General features: G+C 41.2%; 1 protein-coding gene across 1 annotated transcript in view; it reads left to right on the top strand.

The window, feature by feature from the left end:
- Positions 1-11,727, top strand: part of LOC149812695 (GPI inositol-deacylase-like) — a 95,616-nt gene extending 83,889 nt beyond the window's left edge. Inside the window, exons 8-9 of the mRNA XM_089991741.1 lie at positions 11,161-11,404; positions 11,608-11,727. The gene's annotated coding sequence lies outside the window, so the exon portion shown is untranslated. The remainder of the gene's footprint in view (positions 1-11,160; positions 11,405-11,607) is intronic.
- The last annotated feature ends 580 nt before the right edge of the window (positions 11,728-12,307 follow it).

The following is a 12,307-nucleotide window of genomic DNA, read 5'->3' as shown; positions in this document are numbered from 1 at the left end:
GCAAGTGTTACTTTACTTTCAGTTGAAGAAAACCTTGTCTTTGAAATTTACTTACTCATTAATAAAAGAATTTTAGTTGGTTGATATGGATGATAATTGCAACTTCGTTTGTGGTGGATGGGCTATCCAATGGAAAGTGGAACTGTGAGGACCCCAGATCTCTGGGAAGGTTTCCACAACTCTTAGAAAAAAAAAATCCGCATTTTAAAAGGGGATGAGTTGGGGTCGTTACAGGTCGTGCTGATGCAGAATGGGAAAGTAATCATATACGCCTCTCGACAACTTAAAATTCACGAGAAGAACTACCCAACTCACGATTTAGAGTTAGCTGCGGTGGTGTTCGCATTGAAGATTTGGTGACATTATTTGTATGGAGAGCAATTTGAGGCATTCACCGATCATAAGAGCCTTAAGTATCTATTTTCGCAAAAAGAATTGAACATGAAACAACGGCGTTGGCTTGAATTTCTTAAGGATTACGACTTCACCCTCTCCTACCACCCAGGAAAGGCGAACGTCGTGGCTGATGCTCTCAGCCGCAAAGCACCGGAAGTTTCGATTAATGCCTTATTTGTTGGATGGAGGTTGGTCGAAGACCTAGCCTCTTGGGAACCTTTCGCAATCACTGAAGGTTCAATCGGTCTATCCCACCTTGTTGCTCAACCTGAGCTACTTGCGAGGATCATCAATGGACAGAAAACTGATGCACGCTACGAGAAGTTGAAGGCTCAGGCGATATTGGCAGATACACCTTTTCGTCTAAAGGAGGATGGAAGTATATGGTTGAGGGAGCGCCTTTGGGTTCCTGATGACCCGGTTCTTCGAGATGAAATTTTGGCGGAAGCCCACAAGTCTAGGTACACAATTCACCCTGGTAGCACGAAGATGTTCAAGGACCTACAACGCAGTTATTGGTGGAACCGTATGAAGCGAGACGTGGCTCAGTATGTCTCGAAGTGTTTAACGTGTCAGCAAATGAAGATCGAGCACCAGAGACCCGGTGGGGTCATGCAGCAGATAGAGATCCTTCTATGGAAGTGGGAAGATGTTACCATGGACTTCATAGTCGGTCTTCCGAGGACGCGGAGGAAGCATGACGCGATTTGGGTGATCGTCGATAGACTCACCAAGTCGGCTCACTTCCTACCTATCCGTCTCAACCAATCGTTGGATAGTCTCGCTGATCTCTATGTTAGAGAGATTGTGAGATTGCACGGTGTTCCAGTCTCGATTATCTTTGATCGTGATCCTAGATTCACTTCAAGGTTTTGGGGACAACTTGAGTTGGCGTTGGACACAAAGTTAAAGTTCAGTACTGCGTTTCACCCTCAGACTGACGGGCAGTCGGAACGTACGATTCAGACCTTGGAAGACATGATTCGATCCTGTATGATGGACTGGAAGGGAGAGTGGGATTCCCACATCAGTCTGGCGGAGTTCGCGTATAAGAACAGCTATCATGCGAGCATCAGGATGGCCCCATACGAAGCTTTGTATGGGAGGCCATGTCGATCACCTGTTTACTGGGACGAGGTTGGCGAACGAAGTTTGGAGGCACCTATAGTTTTGCAACACTATACTCAACAAGTGCAGATGATTCGGGAACGACTCCGTACCGCTCAGAGTCGGCAGAAAAGCTATGCAGATAGACGCCGGCGAGAGCTTACCTTCGATATTGGCGAGATGGTTTTTGTTAAAGTATCTCCGACGAAGAGCGTATTTCGGTTCGGGAAGAAGGGAAAGTTGAGTCCTAGATACGTCGGACCGTTCGAAATCCTGGAACAGATTGGAGAAGCAGCTTACCGTGTGGCGTTACCTCCGCAGTATGCCCAGATCCATAATGTTTTTCACGTATCCATGTTGAGGAGGTATGTTCAAGATCCATCGCACATCATTCATTATGATGATGTGGACATTAGAGGGGACTTGACATTCGAAGAAAGACCAGTGGAGATCGTCGACTGTCGTGACCAAGTGCTAAGATCAAAGACCATTTCCTTTGTAAAGGTTCGGTGGCAACATCATGGAATTGACGAATGTACTTGGGAACCTGAGAACGATATTAGGGAAAATATCCTGACCTGTATTTTGATTCTTCAAAGTAATAAATATTTCGCTGACGAAATTCTTTTAAGAAGGGTAGGATGTAAAACCCGCAATTTAAAAAAAAAATTGTTTTGGACCCGGGACGGGTCGGGTCCAGACCCGACCCGAGCCCCTTTTCTTTAGGGTTTTAAGTAACCCGAGCTCACCTGAGCTTTCGGGCGGCGCAACCCCCCCCCCCCCCCTTTTTTTATTTCCCTTTAGTTTTCGGGTGGATTAGGGAAACCCACCGAGGTTTCCCCTTTCATCACCCCTGGTGCCTTTAAGTGAGGCGTTGGAGGGCGAAGGCAGTCACGCCTCCCTCTCGCAACCCTCCCCCCCCCCCCCTCGCGCCGGTCTCCTCCCCTGCTGCGCACGTCGCCGACGCCGGCCACCGCTCCCAGGTATGCCATCCTCCCTCTTCTCTTCCTCACCCCCCCCCCCCCCCCCTCTGTCACCTCGCCGGGAGGCCGACAGGCGGCGCACGACCGCTGCCGCGCCCTCCCACGTCCCCTGTGCCTTTCGGAGGGTCGACAGGGAACCCTTAGGCCCTGTCGCCTTTTTCCCCCTTTCTACTGGGGCTGTCGAAGAGCCGGCAGGGGTCCAGTCACCCCTGCGGCATTGTTCTTTTTATTATTTCCGGCGGGAGCTCAGCCCCTGCCACCTAATCGTTGCTGGCCCCTGCCACCTCTTTATTGCCGGCAGGGGCCCAGCCCCTGCCACCTTTTTATTGCCGGCAGGGGCTCAGCCCCTGCCACCTAATCGTTTATGGCAGGGGCTCAGCCCCTGCCACTTGACTGTTGTTGGCAGGGGCTCAGCCCCTGCCACTTGACTGTTGCTGGCAGAGGCTCAGCCCTGCCACTTTAGCTTTTCTGGCAGGGGCTCAGCCCCTACCACATTCATTTTGCCGACAGGGGCCCAGCCCCTGCCACCTTTTTATTGCAGGCAGGGGCTCAGCCCCTGCCACCTAATCGTTTCTGGCAGGGGCTCAGCCCCTTCCACTTGGCTGTTGCTGGCAGGGGCTCAGCCTCTGCCACTTGATTGTTCCTGGCAGAGGCTCAGCCCTGCCACTTTAGCATTTCTAGCAGGGGCTTGCGATTGGCAGGGGCTGACCCCCCTGCCGCCTCGGTATTTTTTTCGACAGAGGGCTCATCCCCTGTCACCCCGCGGCTGTCTGCAGGCAAGGGCTCGCCCCTTGTCGTTTTTCTGACTTCGGCCAGCAGGGGCACACCCCTGCTGCCTCTCTCTTTTCCTATAGGCAGGCTTGTTTTTCTATTTCTCTGCATAATAATTAACGTAGCACTATTGCAGACATCGCATCGGACCCCCGCTCTGGCTCCACGGCCTGAGCCTCGTATCATCTACACGCATAGACGCACGCAGCTGCACGACATCCCAAGGTAGGGGAAAGTCGCACGAAAAGTTTGTATGAACAAAATAAAATAAGACTTCTGAGATAGAATAGTTATTTTACATACCTGCTTATCTGAAAAAGTATTGGCTGGTCAGAGGTTACTCATTTTGATTCTTTTGAAATTGCATGCTTAATGTAAATTCTGTGGTTAGACTCATTCTAGAAAGACTCAAGTAGTTTAATTGGCATACCTGTTTACGTGTAGGATTACTTAACTCGTGATTATCTGTTCGGCATGCTTATTCTTTTGAAACTGCATACTTAAGGTAGACTTTGTGAATAGACTCATTTCTGGAAAGAAAACCACTGCAATTACTGTTATAACCAAACCTTAAGGCAGGTATGGTATAAATTTGACTAGAGGTCATGGAGAACCTTGAATTAGGAACTCAACACTTATTATAGATGAGTTAATGTTGGCCTCCACAGGCCAAATTTCTCGAAAGAGCAATACATGTCATTTATGAACCAAAAGAATCATAAAACTTTATATGTTGCCCCCTCATCGTAGTCGTACCTCTAGGGAGGTACAATCGTACTTTTGGACAAGTACGTCCCATGTGGGTTACGAGGGTTGGAGGATGAGGTTGTAACAACCTCGATGAGTGCAATTAGCACAATGCTGAGATCACATAAATGGTGATCATTCGCCTTCACAGGCAAGATGCTCGAGTGGGTCTAATGGACCAGAGCATGTAGGATGGGGCGACGGTTAAGATACCCCCGTTATACCCATCTGATCTTCACGGTTCATCAAGGGAGAGGATGGATGGTACACAGACTCCGATGGACAGGTTTTTAACAACCACCCCACGGGCAAAAGACTCGGTTTTCCCTAGTCATCGGAGTTAGGGGAATTGGGATTACCATAAATTATCCTAGGTGGTAACTCTCAGGCACTTCTGCAGAAGTTGGATGCATCCATGGGCCACGAATGCCTTTGGAGATTTACTCTCTTGGTCACTGACCGTCCCCTTAGGAGCGGACTCAGTCAGCCATCCGGGTTAATGAAAACACCTGACATAATAAACCCTCGGATCGGTCTCGGTTGTTTCTACGTTTCGCGTCTGTGCGTACCCACAGGCCAGTTAATATCAGAACTTAAAGTATATCTTCATGAATAGTTGTAGATGACTGAGACTTACACTGCTTCAACTAACAGCTCTTTGCACATATTACATTTGTTAGAATAGACTACAATTGTATTAATTGCTTAAATATCATAACTGCTTATCTAATGAATGTCCTGTTTTATTTTCATTCTACTTATCTGTTCGTGCACCTATTGGTTTGTTATGAAACTGACCCATTTCATGGGCAGGTGAGGAGTAAGACTTCACTGGCGGCCGATGGCGTGGTGCAACATGGATCAAAATTTATCTTCTTTCTGCTGGCGGCTTGGCTCTAAGTCTTTTTGGAGTTTTCTTTAGATTTATTGAACTTTGGGACAAAATGCTCATTTTGTAATAAACTGCAGATTTTTAATCTATTGCCTTATTTCTTAAATTTCTTTAAGTTATTGTACATGTGAATGATGGTTTTTCAGCTAACGTACCCAGGATTGTTGACTTGTGTTCCTTTCTAAATGTCTTCCGCTGCCGTTTTTAAAAGTTAAAACTTTAAATCTTTGAAAGGTTTTTTCGATAAGGTTTTCGAAATCACAAGTCAAAATTTTGGGGCGTTACACTACGATATCAAAGAATCTCCAAGGAAAACACAAAATCTTGTAGTAGAGTGACAATCTTGGAAGATTCCTTCAAAAACTGTGTCACAATAGGCTTTTAACTTGAGTCTTATGGATGAGGAGAAGAACAACACATGATTCATACTGCATCTAATCTATTTGATAATTCATAGCTCTGTAGCAAGGTGCACTCATGAACGGACTCAGAACATGAACTGCAAAGGTGATGTCAGGTCTAGATATAGTCAATAATGTATGACTCCCAACCAACTCTATACATAGTAGTATCCTCAAGAATCTCTCCATCCGAATGCTTCAATTTGCAATTTGCCTTCATGGGAGTCTCCACTTGTTTCCTATCATCAGCCAATATAGCCTTGTTGAATAGATTAACTGCATACTTATGTTGAGTCAACATATATCCACTTTCAAAATAGGCTATCTCAAGCCCCAAGAAGTATTTCAGCCTTCTCAAGTATTTCATTTCAAAGCATTCCATGACTTTAACCTTTATCTTTTGAATAAGATCATTGCCATCCCCAGTAATAATCATTTCATCTACATATAGTAAGAGCAAGCATTTTTCTTTGCTAGATGATGTGACAAAGATAAACAGGGCAGGATCATGATGACTCTGTTTGAAATCCATATCCCTAACTACATAACTGAACTTGTGGAACCTTGCACAATGTGCTTGTTTCAAACCACATAGTGTTCTCCTTAGCCTGCACACTTTGCCTTCACGAAACACCTTTTGGTAGTTGTAAAATTGTCTACGAAGAGACAATACGCATACAAGCACAAATACTTTATAAAAGATGTGCACGAAGGCACTCTCACAACACTTGAACAAACTATGCAAAAAGCGTAAAAGAAACAAACATGCACTAAGGCATGTATTTTATAGAAAAGAGCAAATGCTTGAGACTCTCAAGCTTCAAGAATAATAAGGGGGAACACCTCTATTTATACAAGAGCAAAGGGGTACAAGAGGGGGCTCCCAAAGGAGTCGTTGGGGAGCCCCCAACGGTCACATTTGTGACCGTTGGGGGGTCCCCAACGACTCTATTGGGGGGACCCCCAATGTACTTATATGAAAAGAAATAAAAAAATAAAAAAAAGGAAATTCCAAAATAAAAGAAAAGAAATTACAACATATTCCAAGTGGAATATGCGCAAGATGGAAAATTACAATAATACCCTTTTGGGTAAGAAAACAAAATAGGTATATATATATATTTATAGAGAGAGAGATACGTATACATATATGATATATATGTATATGCATCTCTCCGTATTTAAGTATATATATATACTTACAACAATGGTTTTTGAGATACATTTTAACAGTAGTTTCATGTAAACTTCTTTTTCCAAGTCTCCATTCAAAAAGGCATTTTTTAACATCTAGCTGCTATAAATATCATATTGTAATCTATGCACCACTGGAGCAAATGTCATATTCCATATTGCTAACTATACCCGTTGTGTACAAGACAAGCTTTAGATCTTTTAGTTGTTCCATTTGCTATCTTCTTAATCTTATATACTCACTTGCATTCAACAACATTCTTTTTATTTGGCAACTTGACTAACTCCCATGCCTTCATCTTTTCTAATGCATTTGATTCCTCACTCAAGCTTGTTGTCATTCCGGTTGTATGACATCTTAACATAGGATTTAGGCTCATGATATGAATAAATCAGAGATAGAAAAACTGTGAGTAGCAGAAAAGGAATCATGTGAATCAAAGCATGGAGGAGGAATGGATGGACGATAACTCTTATGTACCTAAGGTGGAAGAGGATCCACTTTTGTGGATCTGGATCAGTCTAAGAAATACTGTGACTTGGCTCAGAAAATTCCTACTCCATTTGGCCATATCTTTCAAGAAAGGACTTGATTAGGTACTCCTAGTATAGGTTATCATCTTCTCATTATCAGCTTCAAGGTTTTCCTGGAAAGGATATAAGAAAAGAGGAGGTAGTCTCATGATCCACTCCATGCCACGTAGTTCCATAATAAGGTATATGTTTCAAAAACTCTACATGCCTAGACAGCCAAATTCCCGCAAGGTCATAACATCCGTAATCCTTTTGACGTTTGAAACAACACTTCACAGTCTTACAGATTCATGCGACAACTTATCTTTTTGTGGAGGAAGCAACAATACAAAGCATGTGCTATCAAACATCCTGAATGCAACATAATCAGGTTCTTTACCAAACGACTTCTTAAAAGGAGAATCCTTTCCAAGTACACTTGAAAGCATACAAATACAATTTACCAAATATCATGTCATTCTTACAGCTTCAGAGAATAATTCCTTGGGCATCTTTCTATTGAAAAGCAATGCTCTAGTGGTCTCCAACAAATGTCTGTTCTTTTTTTTCTACTATGCTGTTATGTTCCAACAAATAAGGGAGTTTACCTCCCTAGCTGCACTATAGGACAAAAATCTTTGACTTTTCCTTATTGCTATGTTACAAAAATACCCCCAAGAATAAACATTTATACTTGGAAGGGGTAACACCAGGACATGTACAACGCCTATATCATACAATATATCTGTCAGCATGCCTTACTTTAGATGAAACTTTGGAGTCACATTGATGGTACTAGTTCTCCTCTTGCCTTAACAAAGGAAGAGACGGTTGAAGGTCAACAACCTTAAACAATGCATGCTCCAATTCTAGCACATGAGGGACTGGATTGTGAAGCATCAAGGCCTTATTTGGATGGATCAATTTGACATTGTCTAAAGAGGTGCCAACTCAAGTGATTGATCTTTCTACTACAGCTATTCTTTGGAAGGAATTGAAGAATTTATATGCTCAGTTGTCCTGGCAAGTCTGATGAATGTGAGTTGAATTTCTTAATTTAAAAAGCAGATAAATCTTTATCTAAGTCCCTTGTTAAGATTAAACATATTTGTGATCAAATTGGTCCTTATTCAACATCCCATGTCTGATGGGGATGTTATTCATTACGCTTTGCATGGTCTAGTTGATGGATGTGAGAATTTTTCACAAGTGTTATGGAAAAACCTCCATATGTTACATTTGCTGAATCAAGACCAATGTTATTACAATATGAAAATATATTTGAAATCAACAAGAAGACTGGTTCTAGCTCCTCGAATGGTACTCATGATGTGTTCATTCATGAAAACAACAATAATTATTCTTATTCTGGTCATGGCAGAAGGAGAGGTAGAAACAGCCCTACTGGTCATGGTAGAGGTAGAGCCTGGAACTGTGTAACGGGGATACTTCTACCAGCCCCTCGTATGTGTGTCGTACCTGCATGGGTACTTAGGTGCTTCAGATATGGTCATTGAGTTTTGGTCTTGACTCGTTCTATCCATTTCTTGATCCAATCTTCATATAGATAATACTTGGGATCAGAAGAGTCCAATGCTAATTATATACTTTTTTATTATTACTTGTCAGTTAATTATATATTTTTAACATGTTTTGGACCTTTAGTTTGTATTCACAGTTCTACAACTTCATGCATAGAGCATTTTGTAAAACATAGTATAGTTGTGCATTTTCCATGAATCCATGTGTTTATTATATATATATATATATATATATATATATATATATATATATATATATATAAATATATATATATATATATAGCTGTACCCCTTTACCCATCCTTTTAGAAAATCTTGTGTCGTACCTGTCATACCCCATACCAGCATGCTTACCTATGTGACATGGGTCTGGAATAATAATTCTAATTTGTATGCTAATTGAAATGCTGGTCATGGTATGGGCAGCAGCAGTAGGAAGTATGTTCTTTCATTTCAATAACAATGCTGGTCATGGTGTTTTACCAATCCAAGAGCACTGTGAAGCAAACAAAAAACCGATAATGGGATATGCCGATGTTCTTGTGGCTCTACTCATAGAAATCAGAGTTTTCAGCAACCTTATCTGTTTTGACTAAACAACCTCAACTCTTTTTAAATAAAACAAAGTAATCAGGTTCATGGGCCACAAAATTATCAGGTTCATGGGCTGCCCACGTGTGATGGTGTTGTAGGCAGCCACCTTGATTGCATTATGAAAGTAGATGAATGATCCTTTTATAGACCTCGGGAGTGTTTCCTCGCACTGAGCTTTTCAATATGGGACTATTTTCATTAGAAGGGAAGAGCTAGTTATAATAAATAAAGCACCACATGATACACAAAAAATCTTTGAAATGATTCTCCTTGAATATGCAAACGCTCCAGTGGAATTAATATCATAATTAAGACAAACAATTAATTTTTTGTATTTTTAACATTTCTTTATTTGATGAGATTTTTTCCGAGATTTAAAAAAACATATTTTTCCAAATTATCCAGGGATATTCACTTGCCAAGAATATCCTGAGAATGAGATTGTGACTATGGACAAAAGCTTCTAAACCATTCACATGACAACATCTGACATGATCCATTTCAGATCAAGTGCCTTTTGCGAACAAACACAAAGAGGAAGGTGCCAACACTCCTTTACACATGTTCTTTACTTCATATCTTTTCAGATGCTGAGGAGTCTATTGAATCCCAAATGTGAAAATTTTGTTCTTTATAAATTATCAGGAACATTTCTTCACTCATCATTTGTTCAAGGGGGGGAAAGTTAGAGCATTTCAACATGCTATGCCTCATGCACTACCTTATGCCACCAGGATTTATAGTTAGTCATCTTCTTCTTTCTATGCTTTTTGCTTGTAGGTATTGGAAATGTATCTGATAATCATCTAAGACTGTCTGCTTTGTGTCAATGCCGTCCATAGTCCAATTCATCCTTAAAAACTGGATCCCCTGAGGATAACTCAAGTGGAATTGAAGCTGAAGTTTCGAGTAATTGTCCAAAGATTCCTTTCTCTGTGCAGATTTTTGCTCTTCAAGCAGTAGAAGCCCTTCTTACTGTGGTATGCATCTTAAACAGTCTTTCTTTGGTTCTAGGTGTTAGGTTGTTTCTGATCTGTTGATTTCTTCATTTATGAGGAATCATAGGTTTGTCATTGCTTGAATTGAGGCATCTTGAAGTTTACCATAGTAAAAATTTCCTTGTAATGCGAAAGGTCCCATGAATCTAATAGTATGTGACTCAATGTCTGCCATTAAATCTTCATTGCATTGCCATGTCTCCAATCTGATTATAAGGAATTTTGTTGTCATGAGAATCATGTGGCTTGGGAGAATCTCGCAAAAACATCTAGATATATTTATTGTATTTTAAAAAATAAAGGCACATATAAATTCACAGTGAAAAAGATAAACACCTTAGAACAGTGTTAACATTGGGTTGATACAACGATAAGATTATGATATTTTGAAAACAGCATTTTTTGCATTTTATTGACTTTTTAAATTGCCAAGATAAAAGCATGGTAATTTTCAAAGTATTGGCTCAAATCTGCCTTAATTGTGAAATGATTAAAAGCTTTTTCCCTGCATTGCTACACCATGCATCAGAATTTTGTAATATATCAACCGTTTGTAGTCCTTTTTATATGCTTCTTGGTATACTCTCCTCTTTATTGACCTTTGCAGGTTTATGTAAATATCTGGTTTATGTTACAGTTCCATGGTCATTTGGCGGCACCTAATTTTATCTGCTTATTTTGCGAAAAAGGAAAAAATCTTTGTGTCATTTGAAGGATTGTTTTGTGTAGGGTTATAGTCTTTCATTTTTTTTGGCAGAATTTAAGTTCCTTGTAGTGTGGATAACCGTTTTCAAAGATATTTCGGCAAATTGGTTAGTTAAAATGCTAGAAAGAGTTTCTGATATTCCATGAATGCTGGGGGGACAGTTTGACGAGGTGAGAATTAAAAAATATGGCACAGAGAAAGTAACGTGATAATAGATTTTTATCTCTCAATTTCATTACCCTTCTCTTTATGCTGTGTTTGTTATCGGGGCAAATGATGCTTTTGCTGAAACTAACATTGCTACGTGATTATACCAGGGTGGTTCTTTACATTCACACAGCTGGAGACCAAAGGTTGATCTTCTTTTGATACACGTAGCGACCAGTGCCTGTGAGGAAGGCTGGTCATATGAGGACCACAACATTGTTATGGAGGATGAAACAAATTTTGGTCGAGCAGATTTTCAGCTTGCTGCACTTCAAGCACTGTTGGCTTCTTTGCTTTCTCCATGCTCTCACAGGCCTCCATATTTATCACAAAGCCTTGCACTTTTCCGTAAAGGTTATCCTTTTGCATTTGATTTGCACTATATTACATTGAGAATTTCATCTTTTTGCTTGTGATGACAATACTAAATATTATCTGCTTCATCCTCAGCCATATAATATTAGTTTACAAGAACTCACAGAAATTCATCTAAATAAGTGCAGCAGTTGGTTGAATTTACAATAAATGTTTTATGAAGGAAAATACATTTTATTCAGGGTTTCTGCTGCATTTACTGGGTCTTGGTCAACTAGAAGAATTGCGATTGTTGGCATACACATTGAAGAGAAATCTTATTTGTTAAAATGTTGATGGTCGCATGCAGGCAAGAGGCTGGGACAAAACTTGCAGATTTCTGTGCACATGCTCTTCTGGCTTTAGAGCCTCTTATTCATCCACGTTCCCTTCAGTTAATGCCATCCTCATCTCTTAGTAATAACAGAGGCATTGGTGGTGTAAACCAGAGGTTTCATTTAGCAGTTAATGAAAATGGGGTAGGCGACAAAATGGGCAGCCCCAGAGTGGACTACCCAAACATCTCAAAAACCGGTAAGCCGAAACTCCCAGTTGATGTGGGTGATATTTATCCAGATGACAAGTTGTGTCTTGGTTGGTTGGCAAATATGGAAGAAACCGACACTGCTGAAGACAGACGGTCAGTCCAAGTGGATGGTGTGACTGAACGTCTAGCTGTTAATCTTGATTGAGTTGGTACTTTGGAGCCCTGCTCGGTTGTCAGATCAGAGAAGGAAATTTTGAAGGAAGACACCAGAAATGGTAGCTCAGTTCTGATACAAGAAATGCGGGTGAGTGGTGGTGCGGATGGTATGGGTAAGAGCACGTTTGAGGAGCTAGAGGGCCATGAACCGGAAAAACTGGTGCATATGGAAAAGGACACTTCAGCTGAAAATGCAGGTG

This window comes from Nuphar pumila, chromosome 16, assembly GCF_984573655.1.
Source record: "Nuphar pumila chromosome 16, dmNupPumi1.hap1.1, whole genome shotgun sequence".
Lineage (NCBI taxonomy): Eukaryota > Viridiplantae > Streptophyta > Magnoliopsida > Nymphaeales > Nymphaeaceae > Nuphar > Nuphar pumila.
This window is presented reverse-complemented; position numbering and strand designations above follow the sequence as displayed.